Source organism: Pseudophryne corroboree, chromosome 8, assembly GCF_028390025.1.
Source record: "Pseudophryne corroboree isolate aPseCor3 chromosome 8, aPseCor3.hap2, whole genome shotgun sequence".
NCBI lineage: Eukaryota > Metazoa > Chordata > Amphibia > Anura > Myobatrachidae > Pseudophryne > Pseudophryne corroboree.
This window is the reverse complement of record NC_086451.1, coordinates 308,821,255-308,840,329: the sequence shown is the minus strand read 5'-3', so window position 1 is coordinate 308,840,329 and position 19,075 is coordinate 308,821,255. Positions and strand designations below refer to the sequence as shown.

Here is a 19,075-nt window from a genome sequence, read left to right as displayed (position 1 = left end):
TATTAACTATATGGGATTTAATCATCTGTATTAATAAAAATGAATCCATAATTCATAAAACAATTTATTCTGAACTTTTTGTTACCGTAGCATAATATTTATGTCTATTTATGTATATCTGCTTCTTTGACTGCTTATTGCATAAAGCAGTGGTTCTCAAATTGTGTGCCCTGGCAGTGCTGGTGGCTGTCAATCATAAAATATTTGGGCAAACAGATGTAAATCTTGTCCCCCACCACACCTCTAAACCTAAGGATGACATATAAACACAATTTAATTAAATAATTCTTTCCAAATTTCTCAACAAGAAGCTTTTGGTTTAGGGGTGCCGTGAAAAAAATTCTGATTCTCTAGGGTGCTGTGATTCTTAAAAGTTTGGGAACCACTGGAATAAAGTAAATGGTCGACAGTTATAATAGTAGATAATAGACTGGACAGACCCACCACATGCTTGCAATGGACTCAGATACCCCATGTTATTATTTCTGTATGTTTTATCAATAATTATGTGCTTAGAGTTAAAGGAAGGTACAACATGACACTGTGTTGACTTTTATTCTCTTGGCTTTTGCTAAAGATAAATTGGTGAGAAATGATAATTATAGCCTAGAATTATATTCTGACATTTAAATAACAAAACATAAACATTTGTGGAATGGAATGGATTTGGGCGTACACTTAGAGAGCTGCAATCTATAATGGGGGGTCTGCATAGGTACAGTAAGCACCTGTTCATGAAAGTGCATTGGAGAACCATATGGGACTGTGGTAAGACATCTAACTTTTGTGTCCTCAGCTTCTGGTCAGTCTCTGCCAACATAGACGTGGGTCTGCAATAAGGTAAACTCAGTTATGACTCAATAGATCTTAAAGAAATACGAACATTTGATTTCTAAATAATTCATTTATTTCGATATGCTACTTCTGTTGACTGTCTAGAGCAGTCAAGTAAGATTGGTAATCAGGTAGCAGCCCACTTCAATGTCAATAGATATTAAACTTGAACAAGCATTACAGGGGTTATTTGTAATGCTTGTTTAAGTTTAATATTTTTCAAGTTTAATATTTATCATGCTATGATCTCATCATAGTGGTTCTAAATTTGTAGATTTATATTTCTGTCAGTTTTTTCTCTAATTCATTGACCTTCAATTCAAAAATATGCCAATAGGGGACCTTGTAATGCATTATGATGACATAAATATTTGTCTTTGCATACCTACTTATATAAAAGCAAGATTATTTTTCGCCTTCGTTTTATGTCCTATTAACAACTTGTGAAATTAGAACAACTTGTGCATTAACAACTTGTGCAATTAGAAAATTAACTGTTATCCTCATAGTATGTCAATTATTGCTATGCATTGGCAGCACAAAGACAAATCCCTGGTTGTGGGAACAACTGATTGAGAGCTTATCATATAATAATTATTCCCTAGAAATGTCATGATGGCAGCAATTTACATATTTTCTTACATCATAGCAAATAACTCATTTGTAGAACAAATATAAAAAGATAATTTGTTTCTCTACTGCCCCTTTGGGTTAGGTGAATATAAATTAGCCAACGCAATGAGTTTGTCAAGGTTTCATTAAGGAGTCGCAATCACTAGGGTGAGAGCTTTAATTGCAACTCTTTCAGTGCCAGGGAACATTCCATATTTTCCATGTGGTTAGTAAAAATGTTATCCAGTGAAGTTTAGGAAATTAGTTCACATCTACAATAAATATAAGGTTGTGAAATTATACCATTAAAATGAAGATATGCTGTACGGTTTGGTTGCTATGCTTTAGAAACCCTACCTTAGAGATTTTTTTGTGTGCAGCATGTTTTTAAGTTGAAAGTAGAAATTGTGGGCCTACACCTCACTGAGTGGCCTAATAATGTTTATTATTTGTCTTCTAGTATGTGCACTACTAATATAAATTAAACAATTTCAATTGCTGGTACAAGCAGCAGAATTGCTATGACCATTCTCATGTTCCTGTGCTTTCAAAGAAAGTTCTTAGGAGTTGTATCAAGCAGTGAAAAGAGGGAGAAGTTGCCCATAGCAACCAATCAACTTTGAATTAGCATTTTTTAAGTACATTCTATAAAAATGATTGGTAGAAGCTGGTTGCAACGGGCAACTTCTCCACTGGTCCACTTCTCCACTCTTTTCCTTGCTTGATACATCAAACCCATAGACACTACTTGCTTGCAAGATGAATGGAGAGTAATATTACTGACAAAGACCCAAAGGTGTCAGTCGTTGGAAGTCGGGATATGCGGTAGTGCTTGATATGTCAGAGAGTGACATACTTGCTTGTTGTTCCAGTTAGAGGTTTTTACTGGTATCTTGCCTCCTCAAACTTTTCTGTGTTGATTCTGCAGTTTGATGAGGGGTTTCCATGGGCAGATAGAACCGTCAGTTTACCTTTGGCACTGTGGAAAAACTGATTCATTCCTGGTGTCTGATTTTTTTTTTGCCCATTGAAGTCACTATTACTGTGAAAAACGTGAGCTGCAGAAGGCAATGTTACTTTATATGTTTGTGCAACTAGGAAGTTATTTTTAAACAGTTCCAACGCCTTGTGCTACTTGTGTTTTTGCAATTATAGTGCTATCTCTAGGCCTGTGGGTGTTGTTAAATAGGCAGTGACCATATTGTACATCTTTTCCTGATAGCATTGGGTCAGCTAATCTAAGTAAACAATGTTGTTTCCATAAAGAATCCTCTGGTGGATTTGGGGAATGTTTAGTTGAGTTTGTCATTCTCTGCTTACTAAGTGATATTATAGAAAAATGTGGATCTGGATGACTTATTTTTTTGCAGCCACAAAATTCTTTTTTATGAGAATTCTCAGTTCCCCAGAAAACATAACTTGAAGTCAGAATCAATGATTTAAGCATCCCAACACACCCCTTACCGATATTCACATTTTTATAACCATGAAGAACCATGAATTGAGAAGAAAACTTGGACCAATGAGAAAGGAGTGGTCATGATACACAGGGACAGGTATACTTCACATTAGAGACATGCCATGTCCTAGTCTGTTCAGCATGTTTGGGGCTGGCTGGGTGGGATAGTCAACCAGAATTGAGACAGTTGATAGTTATACTCTTTTCTAGCTGATCATGCAACATTGACAACCTGTTGTATCCCGGAAGTGAACAAGCCCACGGGCGTTTTCCACAGATTCTACAGCGGGACCTTCCCATGGAGGCTTTATCTGTCACCACCTGCCTGTTGAATTTGACTCTATGAGTATATTTGTTCTTATTTTCAAAATAAGTCATTGTTGTGATATTTTTCTCTACAGGCACTTATCTTTATTTGGCATGTTAAATACCTGTCAGATTAGGCAGTCACAATTTTCTGTGTATAATATAGCTCACCAATCTTAGTGAATATAGATATAAAATGCTCAGGTACTGCTGAGCGACACTGGAGGAAATCACGCTCTAAGGCAGACTTCCTCCATTTCAAACTTATGCTTTCATCCTTCAGTGCTGCCCTTTCTCTTGCTAAACAGTAATACTTCAAGAACCTCATCTCCTCCCAGTCTTCCAACCCCCGGCGCCTCTTTTCGTCTCCCTTCCTCACTCTCTGCTCTTGACTTTGCCACTTACTTCACATCCAAAATTGACTCCATACGTCAGGACATCACATCACACCAGACCATCAGTAACCAGCCTTCTCCCATCCCTTACCAACCCTCCCCATCCCTCGCACCAACTCTGTCATCTTTCTCCCATGCATCTGGAGAGGAAGTCATGGCCCTCATTCGTTCCTGTCCCCTCACCACCTCCCCACTTGACCCAATCCCCTCCCGCCTCCTCCGCTACCTCTCTTCTTCTGCTTGTTCCCATCTTTCCCACCTTCTCAATCTCTCCCTATCATCAGGCACTGTCCCCTCTGCCGTCAAGCATGCACTCATCTCTCCTATTCTTAAAAAACCTACCCTTGATCCAAACACTCTCTCCAACTACCGACCCATCTCTCTCCTCCCTTTTGCCTCCAAACTCCTTGAGCGTATTGTCTACAACCGCCTTACTTTCTTTCTTTCCTCACACTCACTGCTTGACCCATTCCAATCTGGCTTCCGTCCTCTCCACTCCACTGAAACTGCCCTTACAAAAGTATGCAATGACCTCCATGCTGCCAAATCCTTCACTCCATTGGTCTGCGTGACACTGCCCTCTCTTGGTTGTCGTCCTACCTTTCTAACCGTTCATTCTCTGTCTCCTCTCATGACTCCACCTCCCCCTCACTTCCACTAACTGTAGGGGTACCCCAAGGTTCTGTCCTTGGTCCTCTTCTCTTCTCTCTCTATACGTCCTCACTAGGTAAGCTCATTAGTTCTTTTGGTTTCCAATATCATCTTTATGCTGATGACACTCAAATCTATCTTTCCTCTCCAGACCTCTCCCCTACTCTCCTCACTCGTATCTCCAACTGTCTCTCTGCTATCTCTTCCTGGATGTCCCAGCGCTTTCTTAAACTTAACATGTCTAAGACCGAGCTGATCATCTTCCCTCCCTCCCGCATAACCTCACCTCCTACAATCTCATTATCTATTGATGGCACTACTATCTCCTCTACCCCCCAAGTGCGCTGTCTTGGAGTAATCCTTGACTTCTCCCTCTCCTTCAAACCTCCCATTCAGCACCTCTCACAAACCTGCCGTTTTCATCTAAAAAATATTTCCAGGATCAGACCCTTTCTGACCCAGGATGCTACTAAGACTCTTATCCACTCACTGGTCATCTCCAGACTGGACTACTGTAATCTACTCCTGACTGGCATTCCTGACAAATACCTCTCTCCACTCCAATCTATCCTCAATGCTGCTGCCCGGCTCATTTTCCTCACCAAACGCACTACGTCCACCTCTCCTCTCTTACTAGACCTTCACTGGCTCCCCTTCCCTTTCAGAATCAATTTCAAGCTTCTCACACTTGCTTACAAAGCCCTCACCCACTCCTCTCCCATCTACATCTCTGATCTTATCTCGCTTTACACTCCCACCCGTCCTCTTCGCTCTGCTAATGCTCGCCGACTCTCCTGCCTACGGATTACTTCCTCCCACTCCTACCTCCAAGATTTTTCACGCGCTGCACCACTTCTCTGGAATTCCCTACCTCTCCCCCTCAGACTCTCCACCTCTCTACAAAACTTCAAACGGGCTCTCAAGACCCACTTCTACACCAAACCCAGCCAAATCTCATCCTAAACCTCTGTTCCACGCTCTCTATGTACCCCATCTGTCTCACCCCTGTCTGTCTACCCCTCCCCGTTAGAATGTAAGCTCTCATGAGCAGGGCCCTCTTCCCTCATGTGCTTACCCTTTTCTTACTTTAATAATCTTCAACTGCACCAAATCCAGCAGTCTTCTGCCACCTGATACTTATTCCAGTGTCATCTGCTGATGTAGCTATGTTTATTTACCCTGTACTTGTCCTATATTGTCGTCAACTGTAAGTTGCTGTTTTCTTGTTTGATTATTTGTTTATGTACTCTGTAATTGGGCTCTGCGGAACCCTTGTGGCGCCATATAAATAAAGGATAATAATAATAATAATAAATAGTGTAATTCTATTCCCTTTACACTGCCTGACCATACCTGCTTTATGCAGTATGTCACATCATATGTGTTTAATTTGCCTATATCCAAGCAATGGTCTTTTTGCCACAGACTCATAGATGTCTATGTACAATAAGAATGTATATTTAATTTATATTTTGCTTACGAACCCACCTGACGCTTTATTACTTCATTTGTTATTTGCTCTCTGGATATCAACTATCTACCTAACTCCATAGGTTCCAATCCGTATACTTAATTCTTCTCTTAGCTTACTACTTTCTAGTGGACTCTCATCCCCGATCCAGGGTACACAACGCCACTGAGTGACAGTTGTTTTACCCTGCCTAACGTGGAAAGCAGATCCACGTACTGTACGGTTTATCTTTCCTAAATCTTTCATTTCATATATAGGTGCACTCTCATTGGTAGATAGCCTCTCTACTATCATACCACGCTGCTTATGCCCGATCTCGTCCAATCTTGGAAGCCAAACAGCGTCGGGCTGGGTCAGTACCTTGAGAGGAGACTCCCTGGGAATACCCGGTGTTGTAGGGCAGGAACTATTCCCCTTCTTCTGAAGGGTGGACACCAACAGCAGTATCATCACTAATTGTATTTTTCCCCGCTTTCCTTTATCCTTTCTTCTCACATTTTCTCTAGCGTCAGGATATCATGATATACATTCCTAATATGTGCCATATGGTTTCACGGGCAATGAGTAAAGTGTACAGTATTGACCTAATCTAAGTGGCCTTTCTAAGACACAATACTTATACTGACCTCCTCTTTCGGTCCCATTAATACAGAACATCTGTACTGGTCAGGAGAAACGGGTGTCAGACTATTTAGTGTCTGCAGCCTTTCTAATTTTTCTCTCATGATTAACAGATCAGAACATTCTTAATATTTTTTCACATTTCTCTTTTTTATTCTTACACCCTTTTGGATCGTAGATGGGTAATTGTTTTAATTTGGATTAATAAATATATGTTTTAACAAAATCTTTTTTTCAATTGAAGAATTTCTCTTCCTTTCTTAAGAGTGCGCCCACACAAGAGCTTTCTCTCTCTCCCCTTGTCAGAACCTGTTGTATCTGGCAGGAGCTTAAGAAATGTGGATAATACTCATCTCATGGAAGCAAACCACCCAGTAAATGCTCTAGCCCTTTCTTGCCATAACTAGTCCTGATATTAAATCAATAGCGCCAACACCCTATATTTGGTGCTCCTCATCATATGACAGACTAGCAAAGTTTTATGGTGGGCAATCTGGAGGGAGGAGCACCCTATGTTTCATTGAACAGGTGCTCCTCAAGTACTCCTTAAATCTAAAATGACCACTGGATGTGTGGGTGGTGGGTGGAGAGGCTATGTTGCATGATGCCCCTCATATTCTACCAGCCATGCTTGGGTGGACCTTTTTTCAGTCATGTTTCCTTTTTCATTAAATAGCAATTTTTTTTGGGGGGAGAGAGCTAATGTGGATAGTGTCAGTTGTTAAGAGATATGTCAGATGCCTTCTATTTTGGGTAAACTGTAAAGGCATTAGGATATACTTGGTCCAGCAGTTATGACCAGTGTTTTATCTGCGCATTGCCTTCCAACAATACATAACAGCGTGAGACGCGCGCATCATCGAGTGTCAGAGCCCAATGTGTCTGCCGCGGTTTGAGGCGCATTTGTCACCACAATTAGCCGCCATAGTGTAGGGTGGTGTATTGTGGGAAGGCAATGCAATGCATCCAGCTATTTAACGGACTTTATAAATGCACAAATTTAGCATTCTAGTTATGTGAAATATATGCGTTTATTTAAAACGCCCATTGTTTATATATCCCACAATTTTATATTTATAATATCAGAGTAGGAGATCCAGAGTAGGAGAGTAGGAGAGAACATTGGTTTGTTTGATCAGTTGCTAAGCAACCAAATTCTGTTTAGTTGAGCAAGGCATCATGGGAGTGCTAACACTGCACAACTTTATTGTTTCACTAGCAATATGGTAGCTATGAGAGCACATGGTTACTAAAGTGGTGAGTGCATTTTATGTGTTTTTTAACATGTTTCTTTATATGATATTGAGTATTGATTTATATTTATTATTATATTGCTGCAAAAGTTATTTTTTATGAATTATTTTTATGAATCATTATATTAAATACTACTTAATACTAGTATATCAATAATTACATGATTTGTATATTTATTGTAGTTTGCGTAAACAGACACTTACTGTATCTTGAAATAGACGCTGCAGTGCGTTGAAACACTTAGAAAGAAGTATCCTAATTTTATTGGGGTACGGCAGGCCGCAAACCATATATATATATTGAAGCATATACCCGGGTTCCATCTTCTTCAGTTTCTGTAACCATTCCATCTATATGGTACGGTCATCCTACCTTTTATTTTACTTGAAAATACATTTTGTCTTGTTGGATTATACTGTATATTACTACAATTTAGTCCTCTTCTCATTATTTACATATGAGATGGACATGATATACTATATTATCACCATTCATGTGGATAAAAGGAAGAAGCTACAAAGAAACCTTTATGTGCTTTATACCAATATTGTTGAAGTAAGCATACATGTAAGAGTTTGCACAGATCTGATAATTTAATCACACGTGTGGTGCTCTTTAGAAAACAGGGATCTGGATCTCCTGGATGGGACTATTTTTACACCTCTTTTTTTCAAATGTTTCACCTGTTGGAGGTTATTTATTCATATTACAATATTACACTATTGTATTGTTTTATTTCTTTTTTATATATGGATAACCTCTTTGAAACTGAGAGGAACCAATTTGTGTCATCATTTATGGTTGGACAATCCGAAGCGCATGTTTGGTGACTTGTTTTGTGTAACATTTCTGTTGATTTGGATTGCAGCTCCATAGGTTTAGACTTGTTTTTTCTTATCAAAAGGGTTTTTTAGACTTTTGGGGTGGTGAGCTAGTTGGATGGATGGGGCTTAAAATTATCTGATTAATGTTCATTAACAATGGTCTCCATTATCCATATAGCTGGTGAGGCCATATGGTGTTAGACTCAATGTTGAACACTTTTCTGCCTGAGTCTTCTTAAATAACAAGTCTGGATTTTGTTTGTACAGTAGTTACTACAAAAGTATTGTTTTTGGTTGCTGGGTAAAATAGAAAATCAAGCTAGTGGTTTGACATAGAGTTTCGATGGCAATGCCACTGGCTGCTGGTATCTTCTCAGATAATTTGGATAATTTGTTGACATCAGGTTACCTGGCTAGTAACCTCCTAGGTTGTCAACTAGCCTACACCCACCCATGGGAACTCCTACACATCTAACTAGTTTTCATTACATTACTTGTAATATATTTTAAATAAAGTTTGTATATTTCAGAATAGTAGCCTATTCTTGTGTCCTTGGGTATGGCTATTTTGAGGATGGGGAGGCCATGCACTTTCTTGTCATATTTTATTCATGAAAAACTACTTAAGAAGTGTCTTTAATCAGGAAGGAGAGGAAGCATTGAGTTTTGAGGGCAAGACCTTCTATGTGCAAATTTAATGGAGCTCACTATAGACTCTATTTTGGGATTTAGGTAAATTTGAATTCAGTGGGGGGAATTCAATTGTTTGAAAAGTCAGTCGGGGGTATGTTTTTCCCTATCTAATAGACAGGAAAAAACAGGCACCCAACCGACTTTTCAAACAATTGAATTCCACCCAGTGACTTAAAACCAAAGAATTAATAATGCTTTGGACTTGGAATAGATGTATTAGGCTTATTTTCATTAGATTAATTTACTAGTTATTTTATTAAAGCAATTGAAAACCTTTGCAATTATTGTTTAATGACTTAATGACGAAAGGTGGTAATGTATTTAATGTAGTTTTATTCTTCACAACTAATGTTTCAGAATTCAGAACATTTATTAAATGATATTTAAGAGCTGATTATCTTGTGACATTCAGTGAATCTCAGAAACAAAGAGAACAGAGATAAAAGCACTACTGTTGTTTACAATGTAAAATATCTACATATGTGATTCAGCAAAAAGAAATATGAATTAATTAATTCATGGAAAGCCAAATATAATGTTGGCAGTAAGAAATAATAGGCTTATTAACATAAAAATATAAAGAACATCGACAACTTTTATACACTGTACACTAAGACTGCATTATGAGAGATCTGTGGGCCTGGTTCAGAGTTGTACACAAACCCAATGGTTTGCATACAACGCCAATGGTGGAAGGATTGCTGCGCAGCGCCTTCTAAGCAGCAGCCTGCCATTTGGGTGCAGAGAGGGGGAGGCGCAGCAGCGATGATATATGCTTCCATCTATGAATCATCTACATATATGAGCTTAAAAATCTCTTTTATGTTTTAGTTATAAAAAATAAAATTAAAATAAAGCTAAACTGATCTGAAAAGGTTAATGTACAGTATGTGCAAACTACAATTAAGGCAACTGGGAAAAATTTGCTACCTAAGTATATACTCTGCTAGGGATGCAGTTAGGTTGTCAGCAGTCAGGATCCCGGTGATCGGGATACCACCGCCAGAATCCTGACTGCTGACAATGCCTCCAGCTGGAATCCTGGCTAACAGGGGCTATTCCCACTCGTGGGTGTCCATGACACCCATGGAGTGGGAATTGAACCTGTGATGGGTGCAGCGATCACCGAGCCCACAAGGGGACTCTTTGAGCTCGCCATGCTGCCGGCATACTGGCGTCCGGGACGCCATTGTCGGTATACAGATGTCTGGCATACAGACCCCCTCCCCTTCATATTAAACGGAGCTAGTGTGGTCACACAATAGTACCCCCAATTCAAATGACACCACACAGTAGCACAATCTTATCCACTTTACACTGCATGTAGTGCCCCTGATTCATATTACACCATGTAGTAATGTCCCTTACTCTGGTTACATCACTCAGCAGTGCTCTTTATTCACATTGCACTACACAATGGTACCATTTATAGATGTTATGCCACATATAAATGTATGAGAGTACCAGCAGAGCCGTAACTAGACTTTTTTGGTGCTCTGTGCCAGAAAGCGAATTGGTGCCCCCCCCATTTTTCCAATAGGGACATAAGGCACATAACCTCATAGGGAAGGGGCATGACAAAAGTGAACCCAAAGAAAGCCCATGCTATGATGCTTCTTCCCACATTTTGTTTATATGTATAATTATATATATACATTTATAGAGCACTGCAAGAAAATGGATTTGGACACAAATCCTCTCTATACCACATTCATGCATTTAACTTGAGAGCTCACTGTTTTTCAGCCACAATACCCTTTATTAAATAACACATTTCAATATACTGCCATACCCAGGATTCAAACTTATAACCTGTTGCATTCCAGTCAAACACCCTACTCATTGATCTACTTGATCATGCATAAAAACTAGATTTCTAACTATATGAAGCTATGCGTACTTTGTAAAACAATAATCAGCATTGCAATTGAACAGATCTATGTAGTGTGCAGTCACATACTACATAGATCTGCTCAGCTGCAATGCTGATAATTTTTAGATGAAGTACAAGGTAACAGAATTCTCTAGCTTAGAAAGATCTCACTTTCTATGCAAGGGCATATACTGTAGCTCAATGAATAGAGTGCCTGACTGCAATACCACAGGCAATGGGTTAGAATCCCAGGTATATACACAACAAGGAAGAAAAAAGACTCAATGTTGGGGCACTCTTCTGTTATGAAAAGGTGTAATAAAATGTAACTTTTAATAGTAATTATAATAAATTTATTTGGCAAAAAAACGTACTAGGTTATTAAAAGCAAAGAAGAAAAATAATTTATCACACAAATTTTGTTTTACAGTGTGTACTTAATATAATAGCTTAAATAAGCCCAGGTGAAAATATTATTAAAAAATAATATATAGAATATAGTCTATCTTTGAGTTAAACACTAGTTGACAGATTGCTTACTCTCATGGGGGTAATTGTAATAAATCAATATATGATATGTGCTATCTTCTATTGAATAAGGGCATTAAGACTTGTGGCTCAGTTTATAAAATTATGTAGGTGTTGCCTTATACGTCACTAACTGCATCAGTAATTGGCAGTAGTGTGAAAAAAAGGCAGTCTATTAAACAAGAAGACTCATGGAGTGTTCACAGGTTTTATATGTAAGCCTGTACCAGGAGAAATAATGTTTCCACTAGGTAAAGAAGAAGGGAAGTTATCCCATACAAATTTTGTACAGGGTGTGTTATGCCAATACAGTCCCCTAAATATTTCCTCTGAAAAAGTAGTAAACAACAATTTTTTAAAATAGAAAGGCCGGTAAAGTAAGAGAATATTAGAATAATAAAGTGTGGATATCTTCCTTCTGCTTCTCAGTATTAATTTACTGCACCTGGTATTCCTAGGTGTTCTCCCAACCAAGTACTAGCCAGGCCTACCAGAGATTGATTACCTTCCAAGATCGAATGAGGTTGGGGGTGTCCTGAAGAGTACGGCAGTAATTTTACTGAATGAGAAAGTATTTGATCTACAGAAAAAGAGAGTGCTTCTGCTTTCCAAAATTAGTGTGCGTTTATATCCCTGTGACAGGATTTAAAGTCAGGCACTTTTTTTGGATGAGAGAGCACTTTGAGCTTCGGTAGAAAGGAAAGTAGGGTCTTAGGTAGAGAAGAATTTATGAAGAAGAGAAGTAAGAAATAACCCCCCGTGGGCAACAGGATATGCAATATATTGATGTAAATAAATATCCACACAATTTCTTAAACACTTGCAAAAGGTAAACAGTTATGATCACAGAGAATTCAAGAATGATTTTAAGATGAGAAAGAATATCTAACCCCAGTGGGTATAGGTAAATGAAAAGTAAGAAAAAAGCCCCTGTGGGAATCCCAGGTATGTCAGCATATTGAATTGTAAAAAAGGGCAGTGTCACTGAATAACAAAGAGCTATCAAGTTAAGTTCATGAATATTATATAGGTATTAGCAACAGAAGGGGTGGTGATAGGAGACAGGGGTTGTCAGGAGTTGCTAGGCTTAAAAAAGAGGGGAAGCTGCAAGTAAAGGTAATTAAAACAGATAATTGACAAAAGCTGCCAACAGCACCCCCTAACCTGCAGCGCTATGTGAGGTGCACACTCTGCACACACCTAGTTATGGGCCTGAGTAACAGGAGGGGTGGGCTGTACATGGAGGAGGACCATGGAGCCACCAGGACCTGAGGAAGGGGGAGATGGTTGCAGCTCATCAGTAACAATTGTGCTGCCTGCATCATCGATTGACGTAGGTGATAGGTCTTGCTTTTCTGTTGGAACTACTGTGCAAGGCAATGGAGGAAGTGGAACTAGTTCCCCCTGCCATTACAGGTGGTGGAACTCAGTTCCACCTTGTTCCCCTCCACTTTAACCCCTGTAGATACGTGAAGCCGATGGTCAGTGCCAGATTACCAAATAGGCAGATTAGGCCCTGCACCTTTAAGGGGCCCCACAACAACTGACCACAATAATATTAATTTGATCTTGAAAGAAAATTATAACCAAGCTTTCTTAATTTGTTTCCAAAAGATAGAATAAATGAATCATCTCAAAGAAACAAAAACTTTACATTAAAGACTCTATAGAGAAAATACTGTATTAATGTAATGTACCCATTAACAACTTAAAGTACATAGACATCAGACTCACATTACAGTTTCCAAATCGTAGACTGTTAATTGGTAGAATTAAAAAAGTATTAGTAGATAATATGTGAGGGGTGCTCCAGAGATTTTGACTGGCAATGGTTCCCCAGAAGGTTTAACCCGGCACTGTGATTGTTCATGTGGGCATTATACAAAGTATATTTTTTCGTTACTATATATGTATATACATATATATATATATATATTTTATATATATATATATATATATATATACATACAATTTTATTTTATTTTATTACCAATTAATATCATGAAAACAGTTTGTTGCAAGAAGTTGTAGCTGTTGTAGTGGTCGGGCAGAGAGTACTAGAAAGTTTTTAAAACCCACTATACTGCACTAACCCATTTGTCCTCTAGGTTCTTACTCATGGGTGGTCATTCCGAGTTGTTCGCTCGCAAGCTGCTTTTAGCAGCTTTGCACACGCTAAGCCGCCGCCTACTGGGAGTGAATCTTAGCTTATCAAAATTGCGAACGAAAGATTAGCAAAATTGCAAAAAGACACTTCTTAGCAGTTTCTGAGTAGCTTCATACTTACTCTGCATCTGCGATCAGTTCAGTGCTTGTCGTTCCTGGTTTGACGTCACAAACACACCCAGCGTTCGCCCAGACACTCCTCCGTTTCTCCAGCCACTCCCGCGTTTTTCCCAGAAACGGTAGCGTTTTTTCACACACTCCCATAAAACGGCCAGTTTCCGCCCAGAAACACTCACTTCCTGTCAATCACACTACGATCACCAGAACGAAGAAAAAACCTCGTAATGCCGTGAGTAAAATACCTAACTACATAGCAAATTTACTTGGCGCAGTCGCAGTGCGAACATTGCGCATGCGCATTTAGCGGAAAATCGCTGTGATGCGAAGAAAAATACAGAGCGAACAACTCGGAATGACCCCCATGGTCCAAACACTAAAATCTGACACTTGCCCTAGAGAGCAAATCTCTATTTTTTAGGATGCCAGCTCCTGGGTTAACTTAAACCCTCTGCTAACAAACCGAAACTGGTCAATACAACCACAGATCTTATGCTTGACGGCATCAGCCCACACCAATTGTTTCTATATTTTGAATACCCATTATACGGTATACGTTATAACTATGCACAGGATACTTGAGTATGTTATAACTCTGTGCAAATGTTCCTTGTGTTCTGGAAGCCAGTAACACTAAGTGATTTATATTATTTGTTGTTATGTAATGGAAAATTGACCCGAAATTTCTCCAATGTGTACACAGCTTAAGCTCTGTAATGGAGAAAGTCTTTATTACTTCTGGAATTGGATTACACTTTAGGTCATAACAAATGCCAATTGTACAAAGGTATACAGTGACCATTCTAAGTATTTCAGTCAATTGCAAATACCTTGCTGTTTGATCATAAATCAATTGCTCCATTTGCAAGAAGACTAGTCTGTTGTGGTGAACAGGTCTCTGAGGGAATACCTTTATGTCAACAGTGACAGTGTAATGCAATAAAAGGAAACGTACAGTATTAACCTGTTCATCACAGGAAAAAACTCTTATGGGGCAGCAGCATCATTGTTGTCTATTCCAAAATACAAAATCTAAAACCACTGGTGTACAGTGCCAAATTAAGGTCCACATGGGCCTGGAGCTGAAATTTAGGAAAGGCCTCTTATGTGCCATTGCAGGTAGTGTAAACAGCGCTGTAGAGAAGTTCTCCTGGGTTGGAAGAGGGGGTGTGGTGACATACTATATCACTGCACTCTTCCACGCCACATTACTGAGCTACCTTCCCACACCACCGTACTGCGCTACCTTCCCACACCACTACTGCTCTACCTTCCCACACCACATAACTGAACTACCTTCCCACACCACTATACTGCACTACCTTCCCACATCACATTACTTCGCTACCTTCCTGCACCACCTTACTGTGCTACCTTCCCACACCACCATACTGCGCTACCTTCCCACACAAATGTTCTGCGTTACCTTTCCACACCACCATACTGAGCTGCCTTCCCACCCCAAATTACTGCGCTACCGTGCCACACCACATTGCTGTGCTACCTTCCCACACCACATTACGGCACTACCTTCCCACACCACATTACTGTGCTACCTTTCCACACCACCGTATGGCGCTGCCTTCCCACACCACTGTACTGAACTACCTTCCCGCACCACGTTACTGTGCTAACTGCCCACACCGCGTTACTGTGCTTCCTTCCCACACCACATTACTGCTCTAACTTTCCACACCACTGTACTGCGCTACCTTCCGACAACATCGTACTGCGCTACCTTCCTACACCACATTACTGCACTACCTTCCCACACCACATTACTGTGCTACCTTCCTGCACTGCATCACTGCTCTACCTTCCCACACCACTATATTGCGCTACCTTCGTACAATACCATAGTGCGCTACCTTCCCACACCACCATACTGCACTACCTTCCCACACCACCGTATTGCACTACCTTCCCACACCACATTACTGCGCTACCTTCCCACACCATACCGTACTGCGCTACCTTCCCACACCACCGTACTGTGCTACCTTGCCAAACTTTGTGAATTACATGTTCACAATACTATGATGCATTTCCTTTTTTAAATATTCCAAACGTTGTCTATCACATCTTTAAGAGATGGGGAGACAGGAGCTCTCCAAATGGCTACAATTTATGCTAACATCAGTAATAATCCCTATTAGATTCTTGCCCCTCATACAGAATTTTACTATTCATAGGAGTGTTCCTTGATTATTATTATTCTTTATTTATATGGCGCCACAAGGGTTCCGCAGCGCCCAATTACAGAGTACATAAATAATCAAACAGGAAAACAGCAACTTACAGTTGATGACAGTGTAGGACAAGTACGGGGTAAATAAACATAGTTACATAAGCAGATGACACTGGAATAAGTATCAGGTGGCAGAAGACTGCTGGATGTGGTACAGTTGAAGATTATTAAAGTAAGACAAAGGATAAGCACATGAGGGAAGAGGGCCCTGCTCATGAGAGCTTACATTCTAAAGGGGAGGGATAGACAGACAGGGGTGATACAGATGGGGTACATAGAGTGTAGAACAGAGGGTTAGGATGAGATTTGGCTGGGTTTGGTGTAGAAGTGGGTCTTGAGAGCCCGTTTGATGTTTTGTAGAGAGGTGGAGAGTCTGAGGGGGAGAGGTAGGGAATTCCAGAGAAGTGGTGCAACACGCGAAAAATATTGGAGGTAGGAGTGGGAGGAGGTAATCCGTAGGCAGGAAAGTCATCGTGCATTAGCAGAGCGAAGAGGACGGGTGGGAGTGTAAAGGGAGATAAGATCAGAGATGTAGATGGGAGAGGAGTGGGTGAGGGCTTTGTGAGTGTGAGAAGCTTGAAATGGATTCTGAAAGGGAAGGGGAGCCAGTGAAGGTCTAGTAAGAGAGGAGAGGTAGACGTGGTGTGTTTGGTGAGGAAAATGAGCCGGGCAGCAGCATTGAGGATAGATTGGAGTGGACAGAGGTGTTTGTCAGGAATGCCAGTCAGGAGGAGATTACAGTAATACAGTCTGAAGATGACCAGTGAGTGGATAAGAGTCTTAATAGCATCCTGGGTCAGAAAGGGTCTGATCCTGTAAATATTTTTTAGATGAGAACGGCAGGTTTGTGAGAGGTGCTGAATGTGTGGTTTGAAGGAGAGGGAGGAGTCAAGGATTACTCCAAGACAGCGCACTTGGGGGCTAGAGGAGATAGTAGTGCCATCAATAGATAATGAGATTGTAGGAGGTGAGGTTATGCGGGAGGGAGGAAAGATGATCAGCTCGGTCTTAGACATGTTAAGTTTAAGAAAGCGTTGGGACATCCAGGAAGAGGTAGCAGAGAGACAGTTGGAGATACGAGTGAGGAGAGCAGGGGAGAGGTCTGGAGAGGAAAGATAGATTTGGGTGTCATCAGCATAGAGATGATATTGGAAACCAAAAGAACTAATGAGCTTACCTAGTGAGGATGTATAGAGAGAGAAGAGGAGAGGACCAAGGACAGAACCTTGGGGTACACCTACAGTTAGTGGAAGTGAGGGGGATGTGGAGTCATGAGAAGAGACAGAGAATGAACGGTCAGAGAGGTAGGAAGACAGCCAAGAGAGGGCAGTGTCACGCAGATCAATGGAGTGAAGGATTTGCAGTAGGAGAGGATGGTCCACAGTGTCAAAAGCAGTAGAGAGATCAAGTAGAATAAGTAGAGAGTAGTGTCCCTTAGATTTAGCAGCATGGAGGTCATTGCATACTTTTGTAAGGGCAGTTTCAGTGGAGTGGAGAGGACGGAAGCCAGACTGGAATGGGTCAAGTAGTGAGTGTGAGGAAAGAAAGGAAGTAAGGTAGTTGTAGACAATACGCTCAAGTAGTTTGGAGGCAAAAGAGAGAAGAGAGATGGGTCGGTAGTTGGAGAGAGTATTTGGATCAAGGGTGGGTTTTTTAAGAATTGGAGAGATGAGTGCATGCTTGAAGGCAGAGGGGACAGTGCCTGATGAGAGAGGGAGATTGAGAGGGTGGGAAATATGGGAACAAGCAGAAAGAGAGAGGTAGCGGAGGAGGCGGGAGGGGATAGGGTCAAGTGGGGAGGTGGTGAGGGGACAGGAACGAATGAGGGCCATGACTTCCTCTCCAGTTGCATGGGAGAAAGAGGTCAGAGCAGGTGGGAGGGATGGGGAGGGGTGGTAAGGGATGGGGGAAAGCTGGTTACTGATGGTCTGGTGTGATGTGATGTCCTTACGTATGGAGTCAATTTTGGATGTGAAGTAAGTGGCAAAGTCAAGAGCAGAGAGTGAGGAAGGGAGACGAGGTGGAGGTGGGCAGAGGAGTGAGTTGAGAGTGGCAAAGAGGCGCCGGGGGTTGGAAGACTGGGAGGAGATGAGGTTCTTGAAGTAGCAGCACTGAAGGATGAGAGCATAAGATTGAAATGGAGGAAGTCTGCCTTAGAGCGTGATTTCCTCCAGTGTCGCTCAGCAGTACGTTAGCATTTTTGCAGATATCTGGGGCATTTGGTGTGCCAGGGTTGAGGTGTTAATTTGCGAGGGAGAATAGTGGTTGGTGGAGCAACAGAGTCAAGAGCAGAAGTAAGGGATGCATTGTATATGGAAGTGGCTTGTTCAGGGCATGAGAGAGAGCGAATAGGAGAGAGAAGTGAGTCAAACAGGGAGGAAAGGAATGTGGTGTCAAAAGCCTCAATGTTACGCTTAGTGATGGTAGCCTTGGGAGGTAGAGATGGGGAAGTCAAGAGAGATAGGTTAAAGGAGAGCAGGTGGTGGTCAGAGAGGGGAAATGGGGAATTGGAAAAATCAGAAATATCACAGCGGTGAGTTAAGATCAGATCCAGTAAGCTCCCATTCACATGGGAGGGTGAGGAGGTCCACTGGGAGAGACCAAGTAAAGAGGTGAGGTTAAGGAGTTTAGAGGCAGGGGATTGTGTGGGGATGTCAATAGGGATGTTGAAATTGCCTAGGATAATGGAGGGAATGTCAGAAGAGAGGAAGTGAGGAAGCCAGGAAGCAAAGTTGTCAATGAATTTGGAAGCAGTGCCAGGGGGGCGGTAAATGACAGCTACTCTAAGATGGACTGGTTGGAAGAGGCGTATAGTATGGACCTCAAATGTAGAGAATGTAAGGGATGGTTCTGGTGGTATGAGTTGGTAGGAGTAACTAGAAGGTAAAAGGACCCCAACACCATCCCCATGGCGACCCCCAGGTCGGGGTGTGTGTGTGAATGTGAGGCCCCCAGCAGAGAGAGCAGCAGGAGAAGTAGTGTCAGAGGGCGTAATCCAAATTTCAGTAATGGCTAGTAGGTGT

General features: G+C 41.0%; 1 protein-coding gene and 1 pseudogene across 1 annotated transcript in view; both read left to right on the top strand.

Moving 5' to 3' along the window:
- Positions 1-19,075, top strand: part of GPR50 (G protein-coupled receptor 50) — a 353,855-nt gene that overhangs the window by 172,658 nt on the left and 162,122 nt on the right. The window lies entirely within an intron of this gene.
- LOC134952973 (5S ribosomal RNA) lies at positions 6,011-6,129 on the top strand (annotated as a pseudogene).